Here is a 15,272-nt window from a genome sequence, read left to right as displayed (position 1 = left end):
AACCATTATAATTATAATAAATTGAGCAAGTTTGCAGGATATAAGATCAATACACAAAAAATCAATTGCATTTTTCTATACTAGAAATGAATAATCCAAAAATGAAAATTAAGAAATCTATAATAGCATTAAAATAAAATACATAAATTTAATGAAAGTACAAAATCTGTACTCTAAAAACTACAAAATTTGTTTTAAAGAAATTAAAAAAGAAAATGTGAATATATACCACATTCATGGATCAGAGACTTAATATACTTAAGATGGCAATATTCCCAAACAAATGGACAGATTCAATAAAATCTCTATTAAAATACCAGCTGTCTTTTTTTAGGAGATTGAGAAGGTGATCCTAAAATTCATAAGGAATTTCAAGGGACTCAGAATATATAAAATAATCATAAAAAAGAAGAACAAAGTTGAAGGGCTCACATTTTTCTTTTTTTTTTTTTTGGCTCACATTTTTCTATTTTAAATCTTATGCAAAGCTACAGTAACCAAAACAGTGTGTTATTAGCATAAGGGTAGTTATATAGATCAATGGAATAGAATTGAAAGTCCAGAAATAAAACTATGCATTTGTGGGCAATTGATTTTCAACAAGGTTATCAAGACAATTCAATGGAGGAAAAGAATTAAATTCAACAAATTGTGTTGGGACAACTGGATATCCATACAAAAAATAAAGTTGGACCCCTACCTTACAGAATATATAAAAATTAAATAAGTTAAAGAGATAAATGCAATAGTTAAAATATAATATTCTATAGAAGAAATAGAATTATTTCTTATATATAACTATAATATAACTATAATATTCTTAGAAGAAAATGTAGGAATTCATTACTTTGGTTTAAGCAATTGTTTCTTGGGTATGATACCAAAACCACAAATGACAAAAGAAAAGAATAAATTGTGGACTTCATAGAAATAAAAACTTTTGTCCCTCAAAGGACATGACTATGAAAGTGAAAAGACAGCCCACAGACTGGGAGAAAATATTTGCAGATAATGTTTGATAAGAAACTTGTATTTAAAATATGTAAAGAGGGATCCCTGGGTGGCTCAGTGGTTTAGTGCCCGGCCTTCTGCCCAGGGTGTGACCCTGGAGTCCCAGGATCGATCCCAGGATTGAGCCCCACATCGGGCTTCCCGCATGGAGCGTGTTTCTCCCTCTGCTGGTGTCTCTGCCTCTCTCTTTCTCTGTCTCATGAATGAATAAATAAAATCTTTAAAAAAAATAAAATAAAATAAAATTTGTAAAGAAGGGGGATCCCTGGGTGGATCAGCGGTTTAGCACCTGCCTTCAGCCCAGGGCATGATCCTGGGGTCCTGGGATTGAGGCCTGCATTGGGCTCCCTGCATGGAGTCTGCTTCTCCCTCTGCTTGTGTCTCTGCCTCTCTCTCTCTCTTTCTGTGTCTCTCATGAACAAATAAATAGATTCTTTTAAAAAAATAAAAAATAAAACTTGTAAAGAAATCTTAAAACTCAATAATAAAAAGACAACTCCACCAAAAATGGGTAAATAATTTGAACAGACATTTCTCAAAAAAAGGTATATGCATGACTAATAAACTCATGCAAAATTGCTCAACAGCATTAGGCATCAGGGAAATGTAAATGAAAGCTACAATAAGATATCACTTTAACATGGCATTCATTGTCAGTTTACTTTGTATTTCTCTGGGTGCTAATGAATGCGAACACTTTTCCATTGGTCATTTGTATTCTTCTGTGCATTATTTTACAGTATTCACTAATTTTATGGGGCTGTCTTTTTAAAAATCAATTTGTAAGAGATCTTTTGCATGATCGGTGGTTAAATAAGTATTTTTAAAACAGCTACTTGGTTCTACTTTTGGTTTTGAAGTTTTCCCTTGCTTATAGACTTTCTTGAATGATTTTTTTATTCTAACTTTTTACATTTAAGTCTTTAATATATAGTATGTATTTTTTGTATATGGTATCAAATTGGGGTATTCTTTTACACTAAACATGGCCCAAACTCTTTGCCAGACGTTCACTCAGGGTAGAGCTTGTTATACCACATGTATTTTTATTATGCCCAAGAAAAGAGTCTTCTGGCCAGGGCAACTTACAGTTACTCAATTTAGTTTCAGAAAAAAAAAAATCATTTTTATCAAACTGCTGCTGTATACTTTTGGCTCACCATTCCAGTGTTGGCAAGAATGCAGATATTCTACATTAGTCTCCTTGTTTTGTCTTTTTTTCTTCTCCCTTACTAGATCTTGGTAACTTGCATAATTACCCTAGTTTCACTGACTTGACTTATTCTATTTTCATTTCCCAACCTTATCATTCTGTACTCCAAACCATTTCCTTATGATCAATATTGCCCATTCAACAGTTCTTAGTTCAATCAAGGACTTTATTTCAAGCCTTTTAGGAATGATAGAACTTCATGATATAGTGTACCCATTTTATCTTTTCTTTGCTATATTATAAAATTGTATTGTTATCTTAGCTTTTCATGTTTATTTTTAAATCTTTTTAGCTTTACGTTTTTAATATTCACTTTTATCTCAAATGTGATGCAAAAAACATAACTGTGGTCAATTTTAGTATGTTTTCAAGAAGTTGGCTGGGAACATTCTTAGGCTTGTGAACATAATTTTTCTAACATTGCATTAACTTAGTAACTAAACAAAGTTGGTAAGTAATGGCCGTTGCATATTTAACTTTATGAATAGTAAACGGATTTTTCAAATTTTAATTTTTGTGCTTTGGCTCATAATATGTGTTTATATATTTAAATGCTTTTCAATTTTAAAATGATGTGACTTTTTTAAGGACTGCATAAAGTAATAGCGAAATGAACTTGGTCATAAATGTCCAGTTTAAACCCAGTTCATGACACTAGTTTGTTTTAAAGATTTTATTTATCTGAGAGAGAGAGATACCGAGTGAGAACACGAGTCGGGTGGAGGAGTACAGGGAGATGGAGAAGCAGGCTCCCTGATGAGCAAGGAGCCTGATGTGGGACTGGATCCTAGGACTCTGGCATCATGACCTGAGCCCAAGGCAGACACTTAATAACTGAGCCACTCAGGTGCCTTGTTTTGTTTTGTATTGTTGTAAGATTTTATTCTTCAGTAATCTCTACACCCAACGTGGGGCTCAAACTCACAACCCTGAAATCAAAGGTCACACACCCACCTAATGAGCCAGCCAGGCACTCTAGTTTTTTGACCTTGAGCAAATTACCTCCTCCGAATCTATGCTCTGAAGTTTAGAATGGGGATAACAATACCTACCTTCATTTGATTTTAGAGAAAGTTAAATTAGTTAAAAAGAGGGGAAAAAAAGAAAACATAAACTTCCACTATCAATATATATTAATTTTTTGTGTATATTTCCTTTTGGGTTTTGTTTCTATGTATACTTATTTTACTATGCATTTATAATTAAGCTGGGTGTGTATTTTTAACACATTTATGTAGGTCAAGTAATAAATATAACATTAGGCTGCTCAGTACTGAAAATAGAAAAGCATACAATCCTAATAAAATGGATTTTTAGTTTTCCCATACCTGGTTAAGTCACTTTCTTCTTCAATTCTCTTCTGCTGTTTTAGAGGCTGAATCATTTAGATCATTGATTCTCTAACTTTTCTGTGTATCTGATAAATTCAGTGTGTATTAGAATCACCTGGTAAAGGGGCCCTGGTGAAATAAGATTGCTTGGCCCCACCCCAGAGTCTCTGATGTAGTAGGCCTGGGGAGCATCTGGAGAATTTGCTTTTTTTTTTTTTGCATTTCTTACCTTATAGTAAGGTTTTGTGTGTGTGTGTGTATGTGTGTATGTGAGGGGATGGGGAAGGGCAGAGGGAAAGGAATAAGCAGACTCCATGCTGAGTGCAGAGCCTGACGCAGAGCTGAATCCCATGACCCAGATGAGCCGAAATCAAGAGTTAAATGCTCAACTGATGAGTCACCCAGGCACCCCTGGAGAATTTGCGTTTCTAACATGTTCCCAGATGATGCTGATTATGCCCATCTGTGGATTGCCCTCGGAGGCTAATGATCTCTCCAGATAGTTTCCTAAGTCCCTTTCATTTTTTGTTATATATTACACTAAAACAGCCTGTATTATATTTGATGTTAATTAAGTTTATGAAGCAACAATACTTTTCTTAGTATATGCCTTCTGAAAATTTTCAACTTATTGTTTTTAAGTTGCAAGGAGCATTTAGTATTATTTTATATAAATTGTGGACCCTAATTAATGCCTGGTTTTCTGTTTTTTGTTATTCATATTTTTCTCATTAGGCTGACAGGCTAGGTATGATTTCAGTAGGGGGATAAGGAAAGATATTGAAAGGTAATGAGGAAAAAAAAAGAAAAGTAATGAGGTACAGTGGAGGATGCAAGCAAGGTGATTTGAACTCAAGAACAAACGCTTATAATTTAGATAATATACTTCCTCGGCTACACTTTTTTTATTGAAATATATTTGGCATACAACATTGTGTGATATTTAAGGTATATATGTTAATTTGATACATTTATAAATGTATGATTGCCATTGCAACAATAATTATCAGCTTTACTTTTCTTATCTATAATGAGTTTAAAAATTAATAAAAATATTTTTGTTGTATTCTTCTGGAAATATTTATATCCTTTGCAAATTCTTGAATCCTTTCCTGAATGCAAAATCTTTTGTTGTAGGATATTTGGGAAAGAAGGGAAATCCAGCTCCCCATTCTAAAATTTAAGAGCCAGGAACATGATTAAACCGGTTCATCTGGGAAATGATCTGGTGTTCACTTATTTGGGAGAGATTCATTGAAGAGTTAGTCAAGCCATTTACACAACCTGTGGGAGGAGTAATTCTAGAATGCACAGAGCTATTTTTGTTTAAGCTATACAATTTAAAATTGATTGCTTATTTAAGTGTAAATAAATAGCTGTTATTATAGCAATCTTTAGAAACCCCTAATTTATTTGGAAAAGCATGGCATTATGAAAAAGTAGTATTTTCAGAATCTGCTATAAAAATTGGTAAAGATTGCAGGAAGCTTGTCAAAAGGACACTGAAAAATGAATATAGTTTGCTATATCAGAAAAATGTTTTTCCAAAAGAGAAAGTGAGAGAGACAAACAGAAGGGAGAATTTCCAGGATGAAGAGAGAGATGGCATGGGATTGGGGATGAAAAATAACAATGTTGATACTAAATACAGATAAAGGAATAGGAAATTTAGGTAGAATTCAGATTTTAAAAATAAATAAACATATAGAGTTTGTTATTGCACATTACATTTACAGTAAATGCCAGTATTTTGATCATCTTACGTTTTTGGCTCCAATTTATCTTTTAGATTTCTGGCCTTTAAAATGGCCACTTGAAATAATTTTTTACCAATATTCTATAGAAAGGAAGTCTAATAAGCATACCAACTAGGGAAAGACAGTCTATTCAAAAATAATATCTGGGGGATCCCTGGGTGGCGCAGCGGTTTGGCGCCTGCCTTTGGCCCAGGGCGCTATCCTGGAGACCCGGGATCGAGTCCCACGTCAGGCTCCGGTGCATGGAGCCTGCTTCTCCCTCTGCCTATGTCTCTGCCTCTCTCTCTCTCTGTATGACTATCATAAATAAATAAAAATAAAAAAAATAATATCTGGATGGAGATCCTAAATTGAACATTTCCTTTTGGTTTCCTAATTAATATCAGTAGCTAAAAAATTAATGTCATTTAAAATTATTAACTGCTATATGATTAATTTTAAGCTTAAGATAAAATTGGATGTTCCACGTTAAGCCAGGTATTTTTGTCCAGTTGCACGATTCAAGGTACAGATACACGGCTATGAATCAAATAGCCAAGGAAATTAAGAAATTAAAATTAGTTCTGGGTCCATGACAATTTAATGATTCCTATTCTTTAGGGGAATTTTTTTGCATTACTTCCTCAGGATTCATATAGAGTAGTAGTTCTCAATGTTGGCTGCCATTAGAATTACTTGGGGGTCCCTTGGGATGGCTCAGGCTCAATCCAGATTTATTGAAACAGAATTTCTAGAGATGGAGCCCGGATGGAGCGTTCTTGCTTGATTTCCCTGTGGTTGTTATTGTTGTTTTAAACTCTTGGTGGTATACAGCCAGAATTGGGAACAACTGATTTATTCTGCAGTATGCTAAATCCAAGGAAGCAGATGGAAATCCTGTTTTGTTTCTGAAGGCAAATAGCTTCGTCTCTTAACAAACCTATGCTCAGAAATGTAAAGGGACTCTGTCACTTTGGAAACAAGTTTGATGGTTCCTCAAAAAGTTAAACATAGAATAACCAGAAGACCCAGTAATTTCACTCCTAGGTACATACTCCAAACAATTGAAAACAGGGACTCAAACAAATACTTGTACACATATGTTCAGAGCAGCACTATTGATGTTTGCCAAAAAGTGGAAACAACCCAAATGGATAAACAAAATGTAATAGTTCACCCATACAGTGGAATATTACTCTGCCATTAAAAGGAATGAAGTGTTGGTACATTTCACACTACGATATGGATAAATCTTGAAAATATGTTAAGTGAAAGAAGCCTGACATAAAGAGTGGGCTTCATAGAATTCCATACGAAATATCCAGAATAGGTAAATCCATACAGATAGATTGCAAATTGTTGGTTGCCAGGAGCTGGAGAAGAGGGAAGGGGGAGTACTGCTTGATAGCTATGGGGTTTTCTTTTGGGATTATGAGAATGTGCTGAACTAGAGAGCAGGGGTGGTTGAACAACATTATGAATGTAGTATCTGCTACTAAATTAATTGTTCACTTTAAAGTGGTTAATTTCATGTTATATAAATTTTGCTTTAATTAAAAAAAAAGCTATGCACAAACATCAGATCTTTACATTTAATAATGTGATCTTCAACCCTGCACACCTTGGTTGTGGAGCAACCTATGGGGGTCTCCTCTGCAAATGGGCTCCTAGTGTCTCTGTCCCCCGCCACCTATAATTGTGTGCTGATGCCTGGGAGACATCACCCTCAAGGTTTCCATCAGCCCACAAGTGACAGCATGACAACCTTCCCTTCCAGTGGTAGGCTCATGGCCCCTTATAACTATCACCAGCCCTGTCTGGGTTCCAGTTCCAGTAACAGCTCCTGCAGAAGTGCAGAGCATCCTGGGGAAGCCATCCCTGACCACCTTGGTCTCCCCACGGCAACCCACACCCCACAGCCTGGTGAGCAAGCTTCTTTTTCCAGAAATCCACCCTCCCATATAGTCTTGGAGTCCCCAGAATGCTTGGACTCTTCCCAGGCCTCCAATAACATGATCACCTACCTGAGACTTGGCTTTGGAAGCCATGAGGGAGCAGCCTGGTGGCCAGCCTGGCAAAGCCAACACCAGACCCCAATCTAGAGTGGCCACATCAGGCTTAAGGAGGCACTAAACCCTCCTCTTTTGTCCCTTCTGCCCCTCCCTGTAGATTAGGCAGGCTGCAGCAAGTAGAAGCAATTGGGTTTTTTTTTTTTCAAGATTTTATTTATTCATGAGAGACACACAGAGAGAGAGGTAGAGACATAGGCAGAGGGAGAAGCAGGCTTCATGCAGGGAGCCCGACATGGGACTCGATCCCAGGTCTCCAGGATCAGGCCCTGGGCCGAAGGCGGCACTAAACCACTGAGCCACCCAGGCTGCCCCGCAATTGGGTTCTTTTACATCAAAACAGCAAAACAAAACAAAACAAAACAAAACAAAAAACAGCAAAACATCAAAAAGTGAGTTGAGAGATCCTGTAATTATGTGCCTTGCACCAAGTGGAAAATAAACTCCAAGCAGCCAGTAAATAAATAAAATAAAATAAAATAAAATAAAATAAAATAAAATAAAATAAAATAAAATAAAATAGTGATTTTCCTGTTAAAACTAGCTCTTCCAAAAATTAGATTAAAGCCTGTCATTAAACACAACTAATGAACCTAATTAATCATGTGATCTCATAGATAGCCTTAGGTAGAAGCTGTGACCTACCTGTTACTCAGAATATATTCTGAACATATCTAAGAATATACTGTATCGATATCTGGAGATTTGAATTTCTTTATAACTGGGTGTTTAGGCCTTCAATGAGGAGCATGCAGGGACCAAAGGGTATTACTTGTCCCAATAATTAGTGATTTCAAAATTTCTGGCCCTGTCCTCAAAGGGTAAATGATTAATGATACTGTTTTCTCTAAAGGGCAGAGAAGAAGCAAAGCAAAGAGAGAAAAGGAAATTAAGGAAAATAAGGAGAGAATAGGAAAAGTCAGAGCAGTAGGGTTGAGAGATGTGAATATTGTCTTAAGTAACTACAGACTTAGAGGGTGGTTTTGTTTTTTTGTTTTTTAAAACACACCAGAAATGTGAATTTTTCTTAAAAAAAAAAAGATATAAAGATCTTCTTATGATATTTTAAAATGCCAGGCAATGGGATATATTTGGAACCTAGGAAAAAGTTGCTGTTTGAGAAACAATCTTATGAAAGAGTGAACATTGTGGGTAATGTAACTATTCTACTGCAAGATTCAGTGATCAACACACAGGATCACACACATAGGGCAGAAGTGGTCAGAGGCCTGGCACCTGCCCTTGGATTCTTTCTAGCTGAACCCCCCACTCCTCAGGAAGATGTTAGATATAACATGGAGCTGAGGCCTTAACATACCCTGGTTACATCAGCCCTTTTATACCCTAAGTCTAGTCCTGAAGATAGAACACATTTTGACCTTCCCAGTTAATGTGTAAAAAATATGCTATTTGTAGGAAATCCTGCTATATTGCCATTTTGATTCATAAAAAGTGAATTGCCATGCATACCTAATAACTAGCAATTCCCTCCCCTGTTCTCCTGCTAGTCTTTGTCTTTTCAAGAAAATCATGTTAAATGTAAAGATTTCGTAACATAAGCTTCTTTTCCTTCAAAATAATTACAGATTTATGGGAGAGTGCAAAGAAATGTGCAGGGAATTCCCATGTACTCTTCCCCTGGCCTCCCCACAACATTAACATCTTACACAACTATGGTATAATATCAATGCCAAGAAATCAATATTGGTACAATCCACACAGTTTATTCAGATTTTCAGATTTCACCAGTTACAGAGATACTTGTGTGTGTGTGTGTGTGTGTGTGTGTGTAGAGCTGTAAGCAATTCTATCAGACTTAGCCTTGCATAACAACCACTACAATCAAGATACTCCACCCCAGCTGCCCCTCAAATAAATAAATCTTTAAAAAAAAATAGATATAGTGCTTGGATTATTGTATGTTAAGTTTTGTGATTTGAACATTTTATTTTTGTACTTCCTCTGTAATGATTCAGATGTTGCTGAAAGCAGTTGATCCTGTGTGAGTTATGGTCTTACAGCATGTGAACATAGCACAACAGCAGAGATGGTTGTCAGTGAGTCAGCGATAAAAATAATTTTTTGTCTTTGGTTACAATAATCATGAAAACAATATTTTCAAAGAAAGATTTATGAAAGAAGAGAATAATAGTTACTATTTGCCCACTGACTTGTAAATAAAGAATCTCTCGTGGTTCAGGATTATAAAACTTCATATAATCAAACTGTGGCAGCCGCTAGCCTTCTTAAATAATGAAGGAGGGAATGAAGGACATGGAGCATTTAGTAGTTAGTATATTAGACCAGGGGGATATGGCATATTTAGAACGGGACAAAGTAGATGACAGGCTAGAGAAATAAGGTATTCAGCATAAATTAACCTGTTCCTGAATCTTGTGATTTTTAAGTTTAAACTTAAAAAATTTTCTGTGCATCTTTTCACCTTCTTCGTTTCTGTCTCCTTGTTACTTTTTATCTGCCCTGGAAATCATAACCATCTGAAAAATAAGCTTTTCCCTTGGCTCATCACTAGCAAAACGTTTTAAAATGCAAATATCACCTTAAACTCATAAAAATGTTAATTCCAGAGGTTTTGGCATTTCTTTCCATGCCTTCAGTCACTTTCTCTTATCTCTTCCACAGGAAGGAGGATCAATTTTCTCCAAAGAATTTCTTGAAAGGAACAGAAAACTAAATTTTGTGTGCTTCATTTGTTCTATTACAAACATGGTCATTTTCATAAACTCTATCTCATAGGGATGGAGCTATATGCAGAGAAGCTGTCCTTGGCAATTCTGAAATTAGATGTGCAGTTTTCAAAAATCAATTATTTGCAGATGATTTGCAGTTTCCCTCATGTTTCCTATGCATCTGAGGAAGGCAAGAAATTGACTTTGTGGAAAACTGAAAGGAGGCCTAAAATACAGAGAACATATGTCGAGGTGAAAACAGTCTTTTTAAAAAATATATTTTACAAATTGTGAAACAATTGGAGAGTTACAGAAACACGACTTTTTTTCTGAAGTGTATGAGAGTACGTCGCTAGCATAATGGTCCATCACCCCAGAATACTCTGTATTTCCTACAAACATACTTCAGTATAAAACCACAATACAACCATAACACATCAGGAAGTTCACACGGACACATTTCTGTCACCTAATTGTCTCTAGAATGTCTTTTATGGTGAAAGCATTCAATTCAGGTTCATGCATTGCATTTAGTTGTCCTGTTTCTTTAAGTCTTCAAGCTGGTATAGCTGCTCAATCTTGACTTTCAAGCCTCATCACATTTGAAGATTCCAGGCTGGTTATTTTGTAGAATGACCCTCAATTTTACTTTGTCTAACATTTTGTCATGATTAGATTCAGGCTACGCATCTTTGTCAGGAATATCACAGAAGGGATGGTGTGTTCTTCTCATCCCATCCTCTTACGTGGCATGAGATTTTGATTTGTCCCATTACTGATGATAATCACTTTGATTACTTGATTAAAGTGGTGTCTGCCGGGCTTCTCAAATTAAAATTACTCTTTGCCCTTTGTAATAAATGAATATTTTGGAGGGAGATACTTTAAAACTATGTAAATGTCTTGTTCCTCATCAAGCCTTCAGTTTATGTGTTTTAATATCTGTAGGGGTTCATATTTTATTCAAAGGGTTATAGTTCATTACTGTCATTTATTTTTTAATGTTTCTTTTAAAAGATTTTATTTATTTATTCATGAGAGACACGGGGGGGGGGGGTGCGGGCAGAGACACAGGCAGAGGGAGAAACAGGATCCATGCAGGGAGCCCGATGTGGGACTCGATCCCAGGACCCCAGGATCATGCCCTGGGCTGAAGGCAGGAGCCAAACCGCTGAGCTACCCAGGTGTCCCCATTACTGTCATTTATTTGTATGCTTAAATCAGCTCCAGTTTGTTTCTTGGAAGCCCCTCCAAGCTGGCTTCCATGTCCTTTTGCCATGTCCCTAACATTTTTTTAGGACAACATTGTTTACTGACACAATAAGATGTTTTAGGCTTGCCTTGTATTTCTCCTGCCCCAATTCTGGAACCAGGCATTTTGCCAAGAATCTTTCATTTCCTGTTAGAAAATGGTATTTAGAAGCCAAGATCTGGGCACAAGGTGTGATCACTGCTATTCTCAGGCTCTGTGGAGAGTGCTAGGGAATTTGTCCATTTGTCTATCTATCTAGCTAAACTAGCTTGAACTGTGAGTTCACACAGATGCATCCAATCCCAGTTCAACACTAGGATTCATTCTAGTTTTTACCTTTTCTGTATTTATAACTCCCTTTTTGGGATGCCTGAGTGGCTCAGTGATTGTCTACCTTCAGCTCAGGTTGTGATCCCAGAGTTCTGGGATGGAGTCCAGCATCAGGCCCCCTACAGGGAGCCTGCTTTTCCCTCTGCCTATGTCTCTGCTTCTTTCTTTGTGTCTCTCATGAATAAATAAATCCTAATATATATAAATATAAATATAAATATAAATATAAATATATATTCTCCAACAGTGAGAATCTGATGTTTCATTATCCTTCATGTAATTACTTTTTAATTAATCCTCTTTAACCATTTTGGGACCAATCTCAATGTCTGTGGGGGTTTTTTCCACACCATCAAGTAATTCTCAGACACCAGCTGAGTATCCTACAATTCAACTCAATTCTGACACTATCTGGAGCTATTGTCAGATCCCACAGGTTAAGGGCTCAGTCCCACAAGATTGTGGCTCCCATTCCCCCAATTCAGACACTAATCACAAGCCCAAGTTGCCACCTGTGCTTCTGACCAACTTGGCTGTAGATTGGAGTTTCCAACAACCCCTCCTAGAGTGGCTCACAGAAACATTTTACTTAACAGTTGGTTAGAAAAGGATAGAACTCAGGAAGAGCCAGGTGGAAAAGATGCATAGAGTAGGAGAGCTTACCTCAAGGTGTGGAACTCCTAATACACTCTCCAAGCTGCCATTTTCCTCAATTCTCCACCAACCCAGAAACTCTCCAAACGCCATTCTTTTTGGTTTTTTGGGGACTCGTGACTTCTTAGGCAAGATTGATTACATAATTGGCTTCTAGTGATTGAGTTCAATCTAGGTCAAGGGGTGGGGCTGAAAGTCCCAATCATCTATTCATCTGGTAGGTGCCCCTGGCAACCAGCCCCCAGCCTTCGGGTTTTCCAAAAGTCACCTAATTAACATAACAAAAGACACCTTCAGTGCCCTCTTGTAATTGGGAAATTAGAAGTGTTTTAGGAGCTCTGTACCAGAAACTGGAAGGAAGACAAAAAGATGTACGTTTCTTATAAATTACAATATCTCACCCTTGTAAGCACACACTTTCCAATCCCTGTCCCAACTCTCTCTGTGCCTGGATCCCTGCAGCTCCCTGCTGGGCTCTGACTCCCGTTTCTAGGCTGTCCCCCTGGGATACCTTTCTCACTCTGCTCTGTCTCCGTCTTGCCAAACCAGGCTGCCTCACTGTGTGGTTACCCTCCTGCTTGGACCCCAGCACCTGGGCCACACTGGGCCACCCTGTCTTCCCTCAACACCACTGCTCATGCTATCCTTGTCATGTTCCACTTAATAGCTTTAGATTGCATTATTAGGGAAATAAAATGCTTTTTTTTTAATTAAAATATTATTATTTATTTATTTATTTATTTATTTATTTATTTATTTATTTATTTATTTATTTGATAGAGCAAGAGAGCACAGGCAGGAGGAGTAGCAGAGGGAGAGGGAGAAGCAGGCTCCTCGCCGAGTAGGAAGCCCGGTGTATGTGGGGCTCAGTCCCAGACCCTGGGATCATGACCTAAGCTGAAGGCAGCCACTTAACCCACTGAGCCACACAGGCATCTCGGAAAATGCTTTTTTAAAAAAATAAGTTTTAAATTACTTAAATACTATTTCTGTTTGTGTTTGAATAGATTCACTCTCCAGTCATTCTGGGTCTCTTACCTAGTTTTAAATTGGCTTGGCAACAAAATCAGATGGTACTTTAGGCTGACATTACTAGTGAGCAATGCACATTTTTCAAGGGCTGTTGTTTTTACTTTCAGAAGCCATATAAAGCTTGATATTTTTTTCCCTGCCCTTTATTTTCCCCTTTTCTGTTCAACTCCATGATGTCCCCGTAAACTTTTTTTTTCCTTTGTCATCTCATCTTCTTTCATTTCTTTCTCTTTTCTTCCATTATTTAGTGAGCTCATTTCTTCCTGTTTCTCCAGGGAAGGGCCCAGAGGTTGCTATGACAGTCGAGATTGCCAGAATGGGTTTTGCTGTTATTATTAGTTCCCACGGAAAAGGAAGAGAACATCTCTTTCCCCTTCCCCACTGACCTCTGGTAGGGAACATGAGATTTACCTCCATGTCTGTGTTGAATTTCTAAGTCTGAGATTTAACTGGGGATGGGCGAGGGAATCAGATCATGGAAGAAGAGAAATAGATGCTACACATTTGTTTTTTAAACTGAGATATAGCTTAATCCAGTGCCCCACTTTTAAGTATACATGTTTACATATTTATACACCTATCTAACCATTACCAGATCAAGATGTCAAACATCCCATCACCTCAAAAGTTACTGTCTTGCCCACTTATATTAATTACTCCTTCAAAGCTAAGAACTATTCTGATGCTACATCTATGAGATTCACCCATGTTATATGAATTAGTTGGTTCTTTTTTATTGGTGAGTAATTGTTCATTGTGTCAATAAACCACTTCATCCATTTTCTGTTTTAGGACATTGGGGTCATTTCTAGCTTTGGACTATTATACATTAAGCTGCTATGAACATTCTCTTTCATGTATTTTGATAGAGATAAGCACTCATTTCTGTTTAGTATATATTCTGGAGTGGAATTGCAGAAAGGTAGGGCTTATTTGTACTTAGGATTAGTAGGTAATGAAAAACATCTTTACAAAGTGGTTATATTAATTTAGACTCCCACCAACAATGTGTAAGAGTTTTAACTGTTCTGTCCTTAAACCAACATGCAGTATTGCCAGTTTTTTAAAACCGAATTTATTTTAGTGTGGTGTACAGTGAATGCTATGCCAGTTTTAACTTGCATTTATCTAATGACTAATGATGTTGAGCACCTTTGCGTGTATTTATTAGATACTTTGATATTCTTTTTTGTGAATTGCCTTCATGTCTTTTGCTTAAGTTTTAATTGAGTTAACCCCACAACTTTAAATCCTGCAGACGTTCTTTCTTGTGCACAGAAGCATGGCACTGTTGCATCAGATCAAGCACTTTCTGCTGCAGGCAGTCATGAACTCAGTTTGGATAGTATGAGAGGCAGGACAGAAACTTCTAGCACTTTCTGGAAATGTGAGGGAAATGATCAAGCCCAGCATGTTTCTATCCTAAGTTCTGCAACTATCAGAACACTGCTGTATGTCTTGAAGGAGAAAAGAAATAATTTTCAGCAGACCTTTTTTTTTTTTAAAGATTTCTATTTATTTATTCATGAGAGACAGAGAGAGAGAGAAAGGCAGATGCACAGGATCTGAAGCAGGCTCCATGCAGGGAGCCCGACACAGGATTTGATCCCGGGTCCCCAGGATCAGGCCCTGGGCTGAAGCGGCGCTAAACCACTGAGCTACCCGGGCTGCCCCATTTTTTTTTATTTGTTGACAACATCCATGACTCAATTTAACAGGAAAAGTTAAATTCCTTTCCAGATGCTTTATAAAAATAAGATAAAGTTATTTTTGGGGAGATGTGAATCAATGAAATTACAGTCCCATCAGACCTCACTTAGATTCCTAATTTTTCTCTGGGGGATGAGTCACACACTTTTCCATTATCTACACAACCTGGCTCAGTGCAGCTCTTGGACCCTCTTATTGATGGTGCACTGGTGCCCACAGCACCAGCGCCTGAGACTTGCTTGTG

This window comes from Nyctereutes procyonoides, unplaced genomic scaffold (assembly GCF_905146905.1).
Source record: "Nyctereutes procyonoides isolate TBG_1078 unplaced genomic scaffold, NYPRO_anot_genome, whole genome shotgun sequence".
In the NCBI taxonomy this organism is placed as follows: Eukaryota; Metazoa; Chordata; class Mammalia; order Carnivora; family Canidae; genus Nyctereutes; species Nyctereutes procyonoides.
The sequence above is the reverse complement of the archived record's forward strand: the minus strand, read 5'-3'. Positions refer to the sequence as shown.